The sequence below is a fragment of the Mustela erminea genome, chromosome 17 (assembly GCF_009829155.1).
Source record: "Mustela erminea isolate mMusErm1 chromosome 17, mMusErm1.Pri, whole genome shotgun sequence".
Lineage (NCBI taxonomy): Eukaryota > Metazoa > Chordata > Mammalia > Carnivora > Mustelidae > Mustela > Mustela erminea.
The window spans coordinates 46,942,592-46,962,375 of record NC_045630.1 but is presented as its reverse complement, the minus strand read 5'-3'; the positions used below and the strand labels follow the sequence as shown (position 1 = coordinate 46,962,375).

At 36.4% G+C, this 19,784-nt stretch overlaps 1 protein-coding gene across 2 annotated transcripts in view; it reads left to right on the top strand.

Annotated features, from left to right (window-relative positions):
* Positions 1-19,784, top strand: part of LOC116576095 (complement factor H-related protein 4-like) — a 54,488-nt gene that overhangs the window by 9,075 nt on the left and 25,629 nt on the right. The gene's annotated exons all lie outside the window — the stretch shown is intronic.

Sequence of the window (19,784 nt, the reverse complement as noted above, 5' to 3'; positions counted from 1 at the left end):
GAGAATCACTGGAAGTAAAAAGGGTAATCGATAGGAGAACTCTTCCTCTTTAGTAAACATACATAACAGGAGAAGGTGGTAGGAAGATGACGTCAAAGAGATATGTCCTTGTCTATTATATCTGGTTGCTAAAGTGGTTAATAAAGTTGAAAAATCAAGAATTATATTGAAATATAACCAAGAGGGAATGCGTTTGGCTCAGGCTAGCTAATAGGCTGACCCTGTGTGTATGTGTTTGTGTATTGATTGCTGCTTTGTGGATGGATTATTCCTTTGGTAGATTCTTTACTTTTTAAAAAATAATTGAGATGAACCTGGGTGGCGCAGCCAATTAAGCACTTTGCTCTTGGTTTAGACTCAGGTCATCATCTCAGGGTCCTGAGATCAAGCCCTCTGTGGGGTTCAGAGCCCAACATAGAGTAGGTTAACACTCTGTCCTTCTCTTCTTCAGCCCTTCCCCCTTCCCCATCTCTCCTCCTCCCCACGCCATCCAAGCTTGTGCTCCTGTGGTCTCTCTAGCAAATAAATAAATCCTTAAAAAATAGTAATAATTTAAGTTGAGTAAATTAATTGATTAAAAAACTTTATTACTCTTCCCTTGCATTAACTTAGTAGGATAGGAACTAATTCTATCAAAATGTTAATATACTAGTGAAAACTATTTCTGTATGCACAATATAGGAACATATTTGAAATTTAGCTAATTTATTTTTCCAGTAATCTTTATGCCATGAGGTGGATCTGAATTTCTAAACTGTTAGCCTGTAACGAAGCATAAAATTTTCATATGAAAACATGAACACTAAACATAAAACTAACAACTACCAAAAGAATCTGGCTTTTGGTGGGGGGGTAGAAATGAGGGAAGTTGGGGTTTGTATTGTTTTATGATAGGGCATCATAGTGGAGAAAAGTATGTTCACTTAAATTCTAAACAATCAAAACTATACTATGGAATCATTTCTTAAAAATTCCCTAATATAAATGTGCTAAAAATTTGCTAAAACTGCAAGGAAAAATGACTATATATGAAATCCAACACCAGTGTTATTTAATACACAAAAGTACAATTTTATATGGAACTTGAATGAAATGTTAAACATTTTCATAATGAATATACTCCATGATAGGATTCAGCTCCATTGGTTATTTGCCCCTTGCCTTTTAAAAAGAAATTCTAGAATGGACTGTTAAATGATTGTCATAAAACCAAGTAAAGAAAGGAGTTTAGCAATTAAAGTAATAATAAATATGTATGGTGATAAGAATCATTGAATTTCACTTTTTAATTTTTTAATTTAAATTCAATTAGCCAAACTATAGTACATCATTAGTGTTCAACGATTCATCAGTTGCATATACCAGCCAATGATCATCACATCACATGCCCTCCTTAACGCCCATCATCCAGGTACCCCATCCCCCCACCTGCCTTCTGTAACCCCCAATTTGTTTCCCAGAGTCAAGAGCCTCTCATGGTTTGTTTCCCTCTCTGACTCTTTCCCATTCAGTTTTCCCTCCCTTCTGCTATGGTCCTCTGCGCTATTCCTTATGTTCCACATATGAATGAAACTATATGATATTTGTCTTTCTCTGATTTACTTATTCACTTTTACTTATTTTCACTTATTTACTTCCTGCAGGTGATACCCTGCAGTTCCATCTATGTCTATGGAAATAGCGAGTATACATCCTTTCTGACAGCTGAGTATTATTCCATGCATATATAAACCACATCTTCTTCATCCATTCATCTGTTGAAGGACGTCTCTGCTTCTTCCACAGTTTGACTATTGTGGACATTGCTGCTATGAACATTGGTGTGCAGGTGCCCCTTCTTTTCACTACATCTGTATTTGGGGCATAAATAACCTGTAGTGCAGTTGCTGGGTTGTAGGGAAGTTCTATTTTTAATGTCTTGAGGAACCTCCATACTGTTATCCACAGTGGCTGCACCAGCTTGCATTCCCACCAACAGTGTAGGAGGGCTCCCCTTTCTCCACATCCTCTCCAACAACATTGTTTCCTGTATTGTTAATTTTAGCCATTCCAACAGGTGTGAGGTAATATCTCATTGTGGTTTTGAATTGTATTTCCCTGATGACAAGTGATGTTGATCATTTTTTTAAGTGTGTGGTAGCCATCAGTATATCTTCTTTGGGAAAATGACTATTCATTTTTTTTGCCCCCCCCCTTTTTTTTAATTTGACCGACAGAGATCACAAATAGTCAGAGAAAGAGAGAAAGAGGAGGAAGCAGGCTCCCTGCCGAGCAGGAGCCTGATGAGGGACTGGATCCCAGGACCCCGAGATCATGACCAGAGCCGAAGGCAGAGGCTTAACCCTCTGAGCCACCCAGGTGCCCCTTCCGCCCATTTCTTGATTGGATTACTTGTTCCTTGGGTGTTGAGTTTGATAAACTCTTTATATATTTTGGATAGTAACCCTTTATCAGAGATGTTATTTGCAAATACCTTTTCCCATTCTGAAGGTTGCGTTTTAGTTCTGTTGATTGTTTCCTTCACTGTGCAGAAGTTTTTAATCTGATGAAGTCCCAATATTTCATTTTTTTTCTTTTGTTTCCCTTGCTTCTAGATATGTGTCTAGGAAGAATTTGCCGCGTGTGTTCTCTAGGATTTTAGAGGTTTTCTGTCTCACATTTAGGTCTTTCATCCATTTTGAATTTATTTTTGTGTATGGTGTAATAAAGTGGTCCAGGTTCACTATTTTGCATGTGGCTGTCCAGTGTTCCCAACACCATTTGTTGAATAGACTATCTTTTTTCCATTGGATATTCTCTTCTGCTTTGTCAAAAATTAGTTGACCTTACAGTTGTGGGTCCATTTCTGGGTTTTCTTTTATTCCATTGATTGATCTATGTATCTGTTTTTGTACCAGTACTAACCTGTTTGGATGACCCCAGGTTTGTAATATAGCTTGGAGTCCGGAATCATGATATCTCCAGCTTTGCTTTGCTTTTTCAAAAGCAAATTCCTTTGGCTTTATGCCGGGTGGGGCAGTCTTTTGTGGTTCCATGGATTTTAGATAGGTTGTTCTAGCTCTGTGAAAAATGCTGGTGGTATTTTGATAGAGATTGATTTCAATGTGTAGACTGCTTTGGATAGTATAGACATCATTACAGTATTTGTTTTTCTGATCCATGAGCATGGAATGTTTTTCCAATTTTTTGTGTCATCTTCAGGTTCTTTCATCAGTGTTCTATAGTTTTCAGAGTACAGATATTTTACCTCTTTGGTTAGATTTATTCTCAGGTATGAGATGGGTTTTGGTGCAATTATAAATGGAATCAATTCTTTGATTTCTCTTTCTGCTACTTCATTATGAGCATATTGAAATGCAAGAGATTTCTGTATGTTGACTTTGTATCCTACAACTTCGCTGAATCATGTATCATTTCTAGCAATTTTTTAGTGGAGTCTTAAGAGATTTCCACATGGAGTACCATGTCACCTGCAAATAGTGAAAGTTTTACTTCTTCCTTCCCAATTTGAATGGGAAATTTTATTTCTTTTTGTTGTCTGATTGCTGAAATCTATGATTCTAGTACTATGTTGAATAAGAATGGTGAGAATGGACATTGCTCTCTTGTTCCTGCTGGTAGAGGAAAAGCTCTCAGTTTTGCCCCATTGAGAATTATATTAGCTGTGGCTTTTTCATATTCAGACTTGTGATGTTGTGATACTTTCCCTGTGTCCTTACTTTGTTGAGGGTTTTCATCAAGAATGTATACTATACTTTGTCAGATGCTTCTTCTTAGACAAAATGTCAGGACTGGAATTTCATCCCAAAAGAAAGAACACAGAGGCAGGAAATGCTGCCAGCCCTCTCTCTTGTCCCTGGAAAGGGGAGCTCAAGCCCACTGCTGTCTGGGAAGCCCTCACAAAAGAGGAAACAGTCTCCCCTTATGTGTTCCAGATGTCCCTCAGATCCTGCTTTAAACCTGACTGTATCTGGGCCATCTGCTTGCCCACCTGTGTTCTATCTCAGGCAAGCCAGCTGAGTTTTAGAACTCAAAACTTTAGAAACCTGGCATGGTGCAGACCAGTGCTGGTCCTCTGCAGGAAGGTCTCACCATGTTGGAACTGATGCAGGTTTATCCCAAAAGGGCAGTCACACCAAAGCACGAGGCTATGGTAGTTTGGAGAAAAATCTGTCAAAGAACCAGTGTTTGGGTTAGCTGCCCTCAGCAGATGTCTTAGGAAATGGTGCCTGTCAGTTCTTTTTTCTCCCAGAGAGACAATGAATGACATCTCTCCCAGATGTGCTTCAAGAGGAGGGAACAGTCTCTCCCAGGACATCCCAGGGGATCCTCAGACTGCATCTTCTGCTCCCAGGCTATCTTCCCTCCTTCTCCACAGGAACACTGCAGGGCCTTCAGGGCTCAGCACTGGCCATGCTGCAGACTTCTAAAACTCTAGTCTTTGAACCCACTGGTTGTAAAAACTCACAAAAATCAGCCCCTCTCATCTTCCCAGTCAGTGTCTTTGGGGATGTGTTTTTTTTGTGCACTCCCCTGTGTACTCCTCTCCCTCTCATTCCCTCTTTCTTTCTCCTGCCTCTCTCCATGACCAGGGCTCCCCTCCACAGTACCTGTGATCCATTTCCCCCCTAAATCCAGTCTCCGCACCTCCTACCTTCCCTGATGTGGCCCCTTCTCTCCCTAGTTGTGCAGTTTATCAATACGCAGGTCAATTTGGTGGGTGTTCAGAATGACTTGATATTTCTCCAGCTGTGTGTAAGGGATGAGGCAAGCCTAGGGTCTTCCTACCACCCTGCCATCTTAGCTCTTCCTGTCATCATTGTAGTAGCAAGGGTACTTATACCCAAATTAAACAGCAGGCAGTATTAAAAATATTAGCAGTTATACTCAGTAGGCATGAGCTTCCTATTAACATCCTGTGATCTCTTTATATGTCAATTAATTTTTGCAAAATAAGAATCATACTCTATATGCAGATTCTGTTACTTTAATACATTTATTGTGAGATATAAGATGTAAGAGTGAATAAAATATGAAGGTCCTGTGTTACAAATATAACATATCACCCATATCAACAAATAGAACATTCCCAGTATCCCAGAAAATCCCAGTGGCTTTCTATTATGTCAGTAGCCCTAACTTTCCTCTAGAAGAGAACATTTTCTTAATACTTCTGGTAATTACACTTTTGTTCTTCTTTAATAGCTTCACAGCCTATGGACACATCCCTAATATATATGTTTGTTCTAAAATTTTATGTAGATGAAATCTTCCTATAATAATAATGTACTTATGTGTCTTTTTAGTTCATGTGATTATTAATTTATATCTTCATGTCATTTTATAGCATTGGTATGCTATTCCTTTGCACAAATACATCATAATTTTTTATCCACTCAACTATTGATAGATACTGTAAAGTTGTTTCCATTTTTGACTATTGAATAATCATATTCTATAAATATCACCACACATGAAGTCTGATTGGCATGTGTGTTAGTTTCTTATTGCCATATTCCTAGGACTAAAACTGCTAAGTAATAACCAACGCATATTTTCAACTTCACTACAAGTTGCTAAACTTTTTCCTTTTGTGCTGGTTCCCATTTTCCTTTGGACCAGCAGTTCCTAATGCTCCACATTATTTCCAAATAGTGGAATTTTTAGACTTTCCAAATTTTTGCCAGTGTCTTCTTGCTTTGTTCATGGTTTATTATGATTTTCATTTTCATTTTCAGTTTGAGTACTTTTTCTTCAGTTTACAGATCACTTGCATTTTCTCTTTGGAGAAATACTTGTTTAGATCCTTCACCATTATCTTTTTTTTCCCCCTAGGTTTTTTTGTCTGTTTGTTTTTGTTTTTGTTTTTGTTTTGTATTAATAGCAAGGTTGTTTCTCCTTGCATGTTTTGTGGAAGTGGCTGGGGAAATAAACCAGTTCTACAAAATAATGCTAGAGGGTTTTGTTTTTTGGGTTTTTTTTTACGTATTTTTCTTATGGGACTGTTGAGGTTTGTTTTGTTTTGTTCTAAAGATTTTATTTTCTAAGTAATCTCTACATACAATGTAGGGCTCAAACTGACAACCCCGAGATCAAGAGTCTCATGCTTTACAAACTGAACCAGCCAGACACCCCAGGACTCGAGATTTTTGAAATCTCCTGGTAATAGCGATACCCTGCCTCCTGAATGATTACCACTTCTACCCACTCAGGGGAAGGACTAAAATCTGTCCAGAGTCAGACCCCTTCCTGCACTACCTGAGGTCACAGTACAGGGCTTTTGTGGACAGGGCTCCCAGATGTATAGTTTAGGAATTCTGCTTTAGTATTATTCTACAGATTTTGATATATATCATATTTTCATTATTGTTTATTTCAAATTATTTTCTAATATGTACTGGGATTTCTTCTTAACCCATGAGTGATTTAGAAGTGTTGTTTAGCTTCAACACTTTGAGATTTTTCCAGTTATTTTCTGTTAACAATGTCTAGTGTCAAGGTGTGCACTTAGAAAGACTTTAATATTTTGAAATTTGTGGAGCCTTGCTTATAGACTATTTTGGTGAATATTCCAAATTGCATACTTAGAATAAATAGGTATCTGAACCTGTTGAAGGTTGCATTCTATCATGATATAAAAGGTTGATTTAGTTAATAATGTTCATATATTTGGGGTTCCTGGGTGGCTCTATTGGTTGAGCATCTGACTCTTGATTTCAGCTCAGGACATGGTATCAGGGTCATAAGATCAAGTTCCACATCAGAGTCCATGCTGAGTGTGCAGCTTGCTTAAGATTCTCTCTCTCTCCCTCTCCCACTTCCCTCCCCACTCCATCCATTCTCTCTCTCTCTCTCTTTCTCTCAATAAAATAGTATTCATATATTCTATATCCTTATTTGTCTATCTGCTTGTCTATCAAATATTTGGAGAAGTGTATTTAAATCTCAAGCTATGAGGATGGATTTGTTCACTTCTCTGACTCCTTTATATCTTGAAGACATATTATTAGGTTTATGTACAGTGGTATTCTGGCAAATATATAACAATCAACTATTCAGAAAAAAGAAAGAGTCTTGATTTGTAGAATTTTCCAATACTCAATGTGTAAATACTCGTGATAAGGTCAATTTCAAGTTATCAATGTGACATCACTGAATACTGCATTGGGAAGAGGTGTTTTTCAATTATCTCCTATCAATTGGTATGAGCCAACTCCAGCAATCATTCTAAACATTCATACACATTTAGAATTATTTCATCTTTCTGTTCAAGAAGTTCTTTTATTATTGTGAACTAGCCTTCTTTTATCTAGCAATACTTTCTGCCTTAAATTATTATTTGCCTGATATTAATATATGAACCCTATCTTCTTTGGCTAATATTTTCATAGCATATTAATTTTCATCATTTACTTTCAACTTGTCATTCCTGTTTTTTAAAGATTTATTTATTTATTTATTTATTTATTTATTTGAGAAAGAGAGAGACAGAGCATGAGCAGGGGAAGAGGCAGAGGAAGCACATATCCAAGCAGACTCCTGCTGAGCAGGAGGCCCAGCAAGGTGCTCCAATCCTAGGAGCCATGAGATTAGGTCCTGAGCTGAATCCAGGAATCAGACACATAACCACCTAAGCCATGGGGTGGCTGGGTCCCGTTTTATCAAAAGTAATCAGCACATACTTCAGTTTTATTTTGTTTTTGTCCAGTCAGTGCTTATACTTTAATTGGAATGGAGAATCCATTTAATTTTATTGTAATTACTGATACAGTTAGGTTCTGGTCTAACATACTGCTATTTATTGTTTTCTGTCACCTCTTTTTTCTTCTATTCCTCCTTTCCTGCCTTTCAAAAATATTAATCAAATATTCTTTACTACCTCACTATATCATTTCTATTAGTTATATAGCTCTTAATGTTTTACAACAAACATGCTCAAATCATTAGAGTCCACTCTTAATCAATACTTTCACTACATTCTAAACTATGTAAGTATTAAAACAGTTTAAGTTTATCTGTTGTCTCTTGACATTTTTATTATTATTTCTATGTGTTATACTCCTGAACTTTTTGCAAGCACTACAGGACATTGTTATCAATTTTAAGTCCATAGAGGTTTTTAAATTCTGTTAAAATATATCTAGCACATTTTTTATTATTTTTCAGTACTCATTTTATTAATCCATATATTTATTTTCTTCAGTTCTGCTCATTTAATATTACCCTTTTTTGTTTATTTATGGGATCATATTCCTTCAGCCTAGTGAGCTTTAGTGGGTTTTTTTGTGGTGTCTGTCTGCTACTGTTGAATTCTCTCTGCTTCTGGTTTGTTTGAGAATGTGTTTCTAATCTCCTTTATTTTGAAGTATGTTTTCTCTGGGGTCAGAGTTTTCTGATCCATTTATTTATCAACACTTTAGAAATGGCAGCACATTGACTTCATGCCTCAGTTGTTATTGTCACAAACATACTGTTATTTTTATTGTTCTCCTAAAAGAAATGTGTTCTTTTCTTAGCCTGCTTTTAAGATTTTGCCTTTATCTTTGGATTTCAGCAAAGCCTCTGTGTATCTTTTCTTTGTATTTATGCTTCTGTTTTTTTTTTCTTAGCTTTTGAATCTGAGAGTTGATCTTTTTTTCAGCAATTTTTGAAATCTTTGAGGTATTCTTTCTTCAAATGTTTCTGTCTTTTCTCTAGCGTTGGAATTTTAATTAGACATACATATCACTTGACTCTGCCTCATATATTGCTTATACTCTTTCGCTATTGCTGTTTTGTACACTTTTATCTTTCTGCATTCATTTCAGTTATTTCTACATTAAGTCTCAGATTTAATACTTTTGGGTTCTGTTAAATCCAAATGGTTCTTAAGGCCATCCAATGCATGCTTACTTCAGATACTCATTTTGTATTTGTAGTATAAAACATGATTTTTTTTTTTGCAGTGAACTATCAGATTTATTTTGGTTCCTTGAAAACACTAGATGGTAGGGGGAAAAAAGAAACATTCTACAGCTTATAGCAAAGCAAGAAACAATTAACAGATTGTGAGACCCCCCTCCCAAAAGTTCCAGCACAGTGAAAAGAATAAATTTTTAAATTGTCATAATTACTATAATTTTTAGCTATAAAATGGTTGTGTCAATTAAGCAAAAGGACAATAGGAGAAAGGTAATTTAATTGGAGAAAATATTTGGAACAAGCTCATAAAAATCTTTGCTAAAACTTTTAGTATGAATCATACTCCTTTTTTTATTTAATTTTATTTTTTTATTAAATTAATTTATTTATTTTCAGAAAAACAGTATTCATTATTTTTTCACCACACCCAGTGCTCCATGCAATCCATGCCCTCTATAATACCCAGCACCTGGTACCCCAACCTCCCACCCCCCCTGCCACTTCAAACCCCTCAGATTGTTTTTCAGAGTCCATAGTCTCTCATGATTCACCTCCTCTTTGGAAAACAGTGTGGAGATTCCTCAAGAAATTAAAATAGAACTTCCCTATGACCCTGCAATTGCACTACTGGGTATTTACCCCAAAGATACAGATGTTGTGAAAAGAAGGGCCATCTGTACCCCAATGTTTAGAGCAGCAATGGCCACGGTTGCCAAACTGTGGAAAGAACCAAGATGCCCTTCCACGGACGAATGGATAAGGAAAATGTGGTCCATATACACTATGGAGTATTATGCCTCCATCAGAAAGGATGAATACCCAACTTTTGTAGCAACATAGACGGAACTGGAGGAGATTATGCTGAGTGAAATAAGTCAAGCAGAGAGAGTCAATTATCTTATGGTTTCGCTTATTTGTGGAGCATAACAAATAGCATGGAGGACATGGGGAGATAGAGAGGAGAAGGGAGTTGGGGGAAATTGGAAGGGGAGGTCTCTTAGAAACAAGAAGGATCTTGTTTCAAATATGCAACTGTATCACCATCAAGACAGTTGCTATCTTTGAAAGCAGAGGACATGAACAGACATTTCTGCAAAGAAGACATCCAGATGGCCAACAGACACATGAAAAAGTGCTCCATATCACTCGGCATCAGGGAAATACAAATCAAAACCACAATGAGATATCACCTCACACCAGTCAGAATGGCTAAAATCAACAAGTCAGGAAATGAAAGTCACTCAGAGTGAGACTTAGGGGGAGAGGTCAAAACATCAGAAAAGCTGAATGAATCTCTCAGAGTGTTCTGGAATGGAGGAAGAGAGGCCAACCAGGTTCTTGATAAAAAACCAATTAGGTCTCTATCTTGAGACTTTTGAAACCAGAAGTGGACCAACTCAAAATAGAAGTTCAACTCAGACCTATCTGAGTTCACTTCTTGGTTAGATGAAGAAAGAGAAAAAAACTTGTCAATAGGTGGTTAATAAAATAAACATTATTATGTTTATTTCATGTGAAATGTATGGTTTTGGATAAAAAAATTAAAAAGACACATAAAGAAGCAAAAAAAAATGTGATTAAAAAAGAAGCAACTCTTTTTCTAAGAGACAATAGAAACTTCCACTCCACTCTTAAGAAACTACTTAGGTTTCAGGAAAGCACCCTTATTCTGCAGGGTTTCAGAATTTTTCATGTTAGACATTCCTCCAAAATTTGTCTAGTTCTTTTCGTCATCACAGTCGCACATTCAGGCAAAGCCTGATCTTCAATCCATATCCTGCGTTGGCAAACACTATCAGGTAATTAATGGTTAAAAACAATATGTTTGCATAAAACAGGCCCTTTTCACTTAGGTTTAGTTCATTTAATCCTTTTTTTCCAACAATACCCAGTTCCTTTCAACATTCACGTACACACACAAATTTCCAATTTGCATTAGGAATGATAATCTGTTCCATCCTATTCCATCATATCTGGAATGTTCCCATTCAAGTTTGTATCATCTTGCCATGTTTTCTTTTTCTAAGTATAATTTATCTAATGTAATGCATATCATATATCTCTTTAATTACTTATTTAATAACAAACTTTCCTAGTAGAGTGGAAATACTTGAGAACAAGTACCTTGTGTCTTTTAAAATTTATTGTTTTTTCTTCAGAACTTAGAATATTTTTTGAAGAATACATGCAAATGCCCAATTGGTAATCAAAATCACTAATCATCAGACATATTCAAATGAAAACCAAAATGAACTATCACCTGTTAAAATGGCTTTTATCAAAAAGACAAGAGATAACGAGTGTTGGTGGCAATATGGAGTAAAAGGCATACTTGGATAATTGGATGGGGATGTAATTTGTTATGTGCATGTGGAAAGCAGTTTAGAAGTTCTCAGAAAGTTTATAGAACTACTGTAAGATGCAACAATCCCATTTCTGGTATATATCTGAAGGAAACGAAATCAGTATCTTGAAGAAATATGCACCCTCATGTTCATTATCGCTTTATTCACAATAGCCAATATATGGAAACGACACTTTTCTGTCCATTGATGGGTGAATGGATAGACATTATGTTAGACATGATAAGTCACAGACAAATATTTCATGATTTAACTTGTATATAAAATTTAAAAAAAAAAGAAAAGGTCAAATTCACAGAAGCAGAGTAGGATGGTAATTATCAGTGGCTTGCAAATGAAGGGAATGTAGAAATGATGGTCCATGGCTTTAAGCCTTCGATTATAAGATGAATAATTCTGAAGATCTGAAGTACAACATGATGACTATAGTTGGTAATATATTGTATAGCTGAAATTTGCTAAGAGAGTAGTTCTTAAGCATCCACCTACAATAAAAGTAATTATGAGCTGAATAATCAACTTTGAAAATCATTTCTAAATGTATATGTGTACCAAATCATCTCATTGTACATTTTATATAAAGAATTTTGTCAATTATACTTTATTAAGTAGGAAAGAAAACCATTAATAGATGTACAATTTTAGTATATGTGCTGCTGAAGCAAGCACTTAATAGATGTACAAAAGGTAAGAATCAAAGTGAATAAATATAAAATATAATCGAATACCAAAGGAAGTCATCAAAAGTGGAAGAGATTTTAAAAAAATCGCAAAATAGAAAACAATTACCCAAGTTTAATAGAGAATGTTCAACTGTAAATAATTCCTTTAAATGTAAGTGGAATAAACTTACATGTCAAAAGGAATATAGTACCTGAATGAGTAAAACAAACAAGTACTCGCTTTAGATTTAAAGACACAATAGGCTAAAAGTAAAGGAATGGAAAAAGATACTTCATGGGAATGGCAACCAAAGAGGGGTTGCCATTGGAGGGGCTATGCCAAAGAGTATTGGAAGGGCTATACTTCTATCAGATAAAAAATTGGCTTTATGTCTAAAACTATTTCTCAAGACACAGAAGGTCTTATATAATAATAAAAGGGTCAATTCAAGAGGAAGATGTAGCAATTCTCAACTTATGTGGGTCCAACATTGGAACTCCTAAGTAAATATTGACATATCTAAAAAGGAGAAATTGATAGCAACACAATAACATTAGCAGACTTTAATACCCCATTTTGAATAATGGATAGAACACCCAGACAGAAATTCGAGAAAGCTCTAGATTTGAACAATACAAACAAAATGGACATAACAGATATATATGGAATTTTCCAGGAACAGTGGAAGAGTACATTCTCCTCAACTGCACATGAAAGATTCTATACAGTATCTTTTCCAAACACAAAGGAGTAAAACTAGAAATCAGTAACAGCAAAAAGAATGGGAAAATTCACAAATACATGGAAAGAAAACAGCACACTCTCAAACAATGGGGCCATAGGAGAAAGTGCAAAAGAATTTTTTTTAAATCTCTTGAGACAAATGAAAACAAAAACACAATGTAACAAAACTCAGAGATGCTGCAAAAGCAGGGGAAAGAGGGAAATTTTTAGTGACAAATGCCCCATTAAAATAGAAGATCTTATATAAACAACCTAACTTTACACCTCAAGGAACTAGAGAAACAAACCAGTTAGAAGAGAAGCAATAATAAAGATTAAAGCAGAAATAAATCAAATAGAGAATAATAAAACACCCTATTCTACCATCTCCCTAAAAACTGTTTTTCTTCAAATTTATGCACATGTTGTGTTTCTTTTCTTTTTTTAATTTCTTAAGGGGAAAAATGAGTCAATATGAAGTCTATTCTTTTCTATTATAGATATATAATAGTAAAATTTCTCTCTCATTGCTACTTCAGTATCATCTCACAAAATATTATTTAAAATATTTGTCTTATCATTCATTTCAAGAAATATATATATATATAATTTAAAGAATTCCCTTTAGAGTTCTTATAATGCTGGTCTAGTGGTGACTAAATTCTTTAGCTTTTGCTTGTCTTATAAACATTTTTTTTTGTCTTATAAACATTTTAATCTAAGTGTCAAGTTGTTTCTTTTCTTGCTGCCTTTGAGATTCTCTCCCTCTCTTTAACTTCGGACAGTTTAACTATAATGTGCATTGGTGTGGGTTTCTTTGAGTTCATCTTATTCGCAACTCTATAGGTTTCTTGGATCTGTGTGTCTCTTTCCTTCCCAAGTTAGGAAAATGTTCAGTCCCTATTTCTTCAAATACGTTTTCTGCCCCTTTCTCTTCTCTTCTGAACTCCTATACTGTGAGTGTGGGTCTGCTAATGTTGTCCCATCAGTTCCCATCTTTATTCTTTTGCACAGTGGTGAGTTCCACTTTTCTGTCTTTAAGTGTACTAATACGTTCTTCTGTTTCCTTTAGTCTGCTTCTGAAACTTTTCACTGTATTTTTTCAATATGATTATTGTATTCATCAGCTCTATGATTTCTGTTTGGTACTTTCTTATATCTTCCCTTTGTTGAAATTCTCACTATGATTATCCATTTTTCTTCCAAGCTTAGTGAGCATCTTTATAACCATTACTTTGACTCTTTTTCATATAAATCATTTATTTTCATTTTATTAAAGGCTTTTCCTGAGGTGTTATCTTGTTGTTTCACCTTGAATATATTCCTCTGTTTCTTCATTTCCTTGACTCTCTGTGTTGGTTTCTATCCATTGGATAAAAAAGGCACCTCTCCTAGTCTTGAAGGAATAACCTCACTTAAGAGGTGATCATTACTGTTTAACCCTGCTGTGGCTTTTGGTTCTCTCTCAATCCTTGTGATTGTCTAGTCACCCTACTATATTTTCAGTGGCTCCCAGTATTTCAGAGTGTGCCATGAGCCAAGCAGTGCCCCAAAAGGGAAGAGCTCAGTCAGCACCTACATTTAGGCTGGTTAGAAGCCAGGTTCTCAGGCAGCAATTTTTAAAATATGCGAATGCACCTCTTTCAGGGAAGACTGGGAGATGGGCATTTCTGTCTCTTTCTTCTTAACTGAGCAAGGGAGTGTTAGCTATTTAAGAACTGTTTCTTTCTCTGCCACCATCTTTTTGAACTCATGAATACAAAACCTACAGACCACCATGGACAGGCAGTCAAGGGCCAATTCCTGGGCAACAGTCACAAAAACCAGAGCACCAGATGCAAAAACTGGACACTAAATGGGTGTATGAGTTCCTTGCTAAGAGATACCAGCACTCTGGAGTGCACCAAAGAGAGAGGAGTGATGTCTTGCAATCTCTGGAGAGGAGTATGGTTGGCCCTTAGTTTATTTAGAACATACCTCTCAGACCTCATTTATAAAGATTGTTCCCCATCCACTGGCCTCTATCCCCAGAGAACACCTAAGTAGGCCCCTAGTTGTGTGCCAAACCAGAAGCCTGCCCCTCAAGCTGAAACATCAGGAAAATCTAACAGACCTCTTTTGTAGGATGACTGAGATCATAGTTCAGTCTGTACCTACAGGGTATTCAAGGGATGGTAGCCAGCCATGAACTGTCTCCATTTGTTAGGATTCTGTGGAACCTATGAATGCAAGCCCCACTGGCCATCAGATCAGGTAATGTCCCTTGGGTGGTAGCCACAAAATCCAGTGCACCAGATGTAACAACTGGGGCACCAGATCCTTGTATGAACTTCCCTCTAGGAATTACCAGTGCTCTGGAGTGCAGCAGGAGGAGGAGGACCTGAAGATAGTGCCTATCCACCAAGGACTTTGCAGAGAATTATAGTTGCCCCTCAGCTGTTTAATGAGAAGTCTGCTCCTCAAGCCCTGGCAGTGGAGATTAGTCTAATAGGCCTTTTGCACAGAAAGACAGCTACTTCAGTCTGTGACTCTCTCCTGTGCCCTCGGGGTAGTGTCTTCTTAAGAACTCTCTTTATTTGTTACAATATTACAGGACCCACTGGCCACCACAACCATGTGATCAAAGATGTCTACTGTGTGGCAGCTGTAAAAAATCAGGGGAGGGTGTCTAAAGTGGATACAAGCTCCTTTATAGGAGATACCAGTGAGCTGGAATGAGGCAGAGGGGGAGCGTGAAGAAGGTGACTGCTGGCCTCTGTCTTTGAAGAGAGTTTTAGTAAGCCCCCAGATGTGTATCAAATTAAATGCTTGCCCCTAAGTCCAGTGCTTTGAAATAGTCAAAAAAGTCTCTTTGACAGAAAGTCTGGGCCCTTTTTAGAGGGCTTCCCTTATGTGGGGCCATGGGCTGGGTAATATCATGCATGTGGACCCTTTAAGAGCTATTTCTCAGTTGGCTGTAGCCTGTGGTCTTATGGACACAAGCCCCATTGGTTTCCAAAGATAGATGTTTTGGGGATTTGTCTGTTCAGGTGCCAGTCTTAAAACTGGGGTTCCAGATGTTCCCAGGCCTATTTAGTTACTCATTTCTGTTATCATTTAGCTTAATTGGTTTAGGAGAAACAGTACAAATTCACGAGTGGAGCTACTTGGCATAATGATTGTGAATCTGCTTTAGCACAGATTCATTCTTCAAAAAGAATCCTATGTGCTCGGTTGAACCTAATAATATGATATTTAGTAGTGATAACTATAAGATCCTGGGCTTAGGTTAGAGGAATCAGCTGTACAAGTACAAACAGACGAGAAATATTTTAAAATTAGTGAATATTTGGCATGTCTGGGGGACATGATAAGAATCTGACTTATCATTTCAGCTCAGGACTTGATCTCAGGGTCATGAATTCAAACCCCACACTGGGCCCCATGCTGGGTGTGGAGACTATTTAAAAAAATAACGAATGTTTTAATCAATTTTGAGATTAGTTTGAGTCAAAACTATGACAGAGCCACCAGTACTATGAGACCACAACCTGCACTGATAGAAGTCTAAAGTAGAATGAGGCTGTTCTAAGTCTTGCCAGTCTCAGTGCTGATCAGACCGTATGTGACATATTATATTTGCTTCAGAGATGATCTTGTTAGAGTATAAAAACATATTTAAGAGTGCCCAGATGAAAGAGGAAGATAGTAAAGGGGTTCAAGCCTGTCATAATAATAATACTTACTTATAATTTTATCCCCTTTGTATACCTTTTGAGAAGAAATCTCATCAAGAGTTTTCTTTAACTGATATCCTTTGAAACACCATAATCGGTAGATAACCATAGTTGTTCTGAAATCAGACCACCAGGATTCAAATCTCTCCTTTACAATTTCACAGCTAATTTAATTGAATTCTCTAATTAAAGAATGTAAATCCAAAGACTGAAGCTTTCCCAGGGAAGAACTATTGTTAAATAACACACATCTTAATGTATCACAATGAAATTCATTCAAGGGTATAGAGAAAAATTACTAAGGAAAAAAATAAACCTTAGAAGGTTGCTTAAAAAGAACTAAGAGTAAATGAGCATATTAATCTCAACACTGGAAGCTTAAAAAGAGGGCCAGGGAAATCTATCAATGAGAGCTGTGCACTATACATCAAAAATCTATACCTAGAGAAGGTATCCCTTACAAATCTTTATTAAAGGGGCACCTGGATCGCTCAGTTGTTTAACCCTCTGCCTTTGGCTCAGGTCATGATCCCTGGTTCCTGCTCAGCGGGGAGTCTGCTCGTCTTTCTGTCCATCCACCCTCCTTTGTGCTCACATTTTCTCTCTCAAATAAATAAAATCTTTTTTTTTAATTTTTTAAATTTTTTATAAACATATAATATATTATTAGCCCCGGGGTAAGGTCTCTGAATCGCCAGGTTTACACACTTCACAGCACTCACCATATCACATACTGTCCCCAATGTCCATAACCCCACCACCCTCTCCCAACCCCCTCTCTAGGGCCACTTTCAGTTTGTTTTGTGACATTGAGAGTTTCTTATGGTTTGTATCCCTTCTGATCCCATCTTGTTTCATTTATTCTTTTCCTATCCCCCTAACCCCCCACGCTGCATCTCCTCATATCAGGGAGATCCAAATAAAAAAAATCATTTAAAAAAATCTTTATTAAAGAAAAACATTAGTATATGCAAGGATTCAAAGCATATAATCCAATTAATAAGTCTGCAGAATCTACTGGAAAATTTCTCTAATCAAGCAAAAAAGAAAATGGATGTGAACTTAAACATACAGAGATGATAATGAATACGTGTGTGTGTGTGTGTGTGTGTGTTGGAAATTTTGCTCATGTGTTGCACAAGATTCCTTGCAATCAAATCATTTTATGGATAAAAAACTAATATTACTCTGGTGTTAAAAGTACTAGATTAAGTCTAAATCATTCAACAAAAAGGGAAAATTTTTCTATAAAATATTATATATAAAATCTTATAAACAACAGAACACTTGAACATATACATCAGAAATATTCAATAAATAAGAATAACTCAATAAAATACAATTATATTATACCTCAATTATAAAGGACATTTTAGTGTTTAAAAAGAATCAAACTATAGTGGCATCAAATATTCACTTTTATCCTAAAATATACATATTATGATATATGACATATTTGAAAGTATCTCCTACATAAGGTATATATGACATATTACATAATTAGGACATTTTAAACACTTCACATACATGATATATACATTCTATGACGTATATGTCACATCATATATGGTATATATGTAATATACAGGTCAAATATACCCCATATAATATGATATGTTCTGTATGACATTTTAAAATACTTCATGTGTATGATATATGTTATATATGTTATGACATATGTATGACATATTTTAAAATATCTCATTCACCAATTAAGATTAGTAATAATCGAATGTTTGCCATAATCTTAATTAACTATTTAGATATTAAGAAATATTCTTGGGGTGCCTGGATGGCTCAGTGGGTTAATCCTCTGCCTTTGGCCCAGGTCATGATCTCAGGGTCCTGGGATGAAGCTCTGCATCAGGCTCTTTGCTCAGCGGGGAGCCTGCTTCTCTCTCTCTCTCTCTCTCTCCCTCTCTCCACCTACCTCTCTGCCTACTTGTGATATTTCTCTGTCAAAAAAATAAATAAAATCTCTAAAAAAAAGAAAGAAAGGACAATTCTTAGTTGATTTCTCTGATTAAATAAAGAGAAAAATTTGCCTCAATGACTAGTTTCAGGCATTATTTTTCTGTATAATGTGGCAAAAGGAAAATCTTTATCTTTCTCTATAGGTCTTATACAATTTACAATAAACAGAAAAATAAGTTAATGAATGTTAATCTACAAAAAAAAAAAAATCCCACTATCTCCCTACATTGAGTTGGTTGAGAAGAATGGCAGGGCTCTGATTTCTGTTGAGAATAGAAAAGAAAGGAAAAGAAGATGCAGATGATCTGAGCAATAAAATCTCTCAGCCAAGATGCTCATTTAATCAATCAGGGCTAGGATATACATACTCAAGGAGAATTCATTAAATAGGTCTGTACTGTCTTATTCCTCAAGAGTCTTCCCACAGGGGCACCTGGGTGGCTCAGTGGGTTAAAGCTTCTGCCTTCAGCTCAGGTCGAGATCCCAGGGTCCTGGGATTGAGACACACGTTGGACTCTGGGCTCAGTGGGAAGCCTGCTTCCTCCTCTCTCTGCCTGCTTGTGATCTCTGTCTGTCAAACAAATAAAATCTTAAAAAAATATTTAAAAAAAAGAGTCCTTCTACAATTATATATTGTATCACCCACAAGATATAATTTTAACTTCATTAACAATAACTTCATCACATATCCCTGTCATCTGAATTTTGCAACTTTTCTTGTCCTAGAAATCCTGTGGCCATGAGTGAAATTATACTAATAAGAGGATATAATTCACCAATGAAACAATTCTTTTTTAATTTTTTATTTATTTTTATATTTACATGAAATTCATATATATTTTTTTAGTACATCATAAGTTTTTTTATTAACATATAATGTATCATTTGCCCCAGGGGTACAGGTCTGTGAATTATCAGGCTTACACATTTCACAGCACTCACCATAGCACAAATCCTCCCCAGTGTCTATAATCCAGCTACCGTATCCCAACCCCCCACCTCCCAGCAGCCCTCAGTTTGTTTCGAGAGATTTTTTTTTAATTTAAACTTTATTTTTTCAGTGTTCCAAGATTCATTGTTTATGCACCACACCCAGTGCTCCATGCAATACATGCCCTCCATAATACCCACCACCTGGTTCACCCGACCTCCCAACCCCCACCCCTCCAAAACCCTCAGTTTGTTTCTCAGAGTCCGCAGTCTCTCATGGTTCATATCCCCCTCCGATTTCTCCCAACCCCCTTCTCCTCTCCTACTCCCAATGTCCTCCATGTTATTCCTTGTGCTCCACAAGTAAGTGAGACCATATGATAATTGACTCTCTCTGCTTGACTTATTTCATCAGCATGATCTCCTCCATTCCCAGCCTTCTTGATACAAAAGTTGGGTATTCATCTTTTCTGATGGAGGCATAACATTCCATTGCATGTATGGACCATATCTT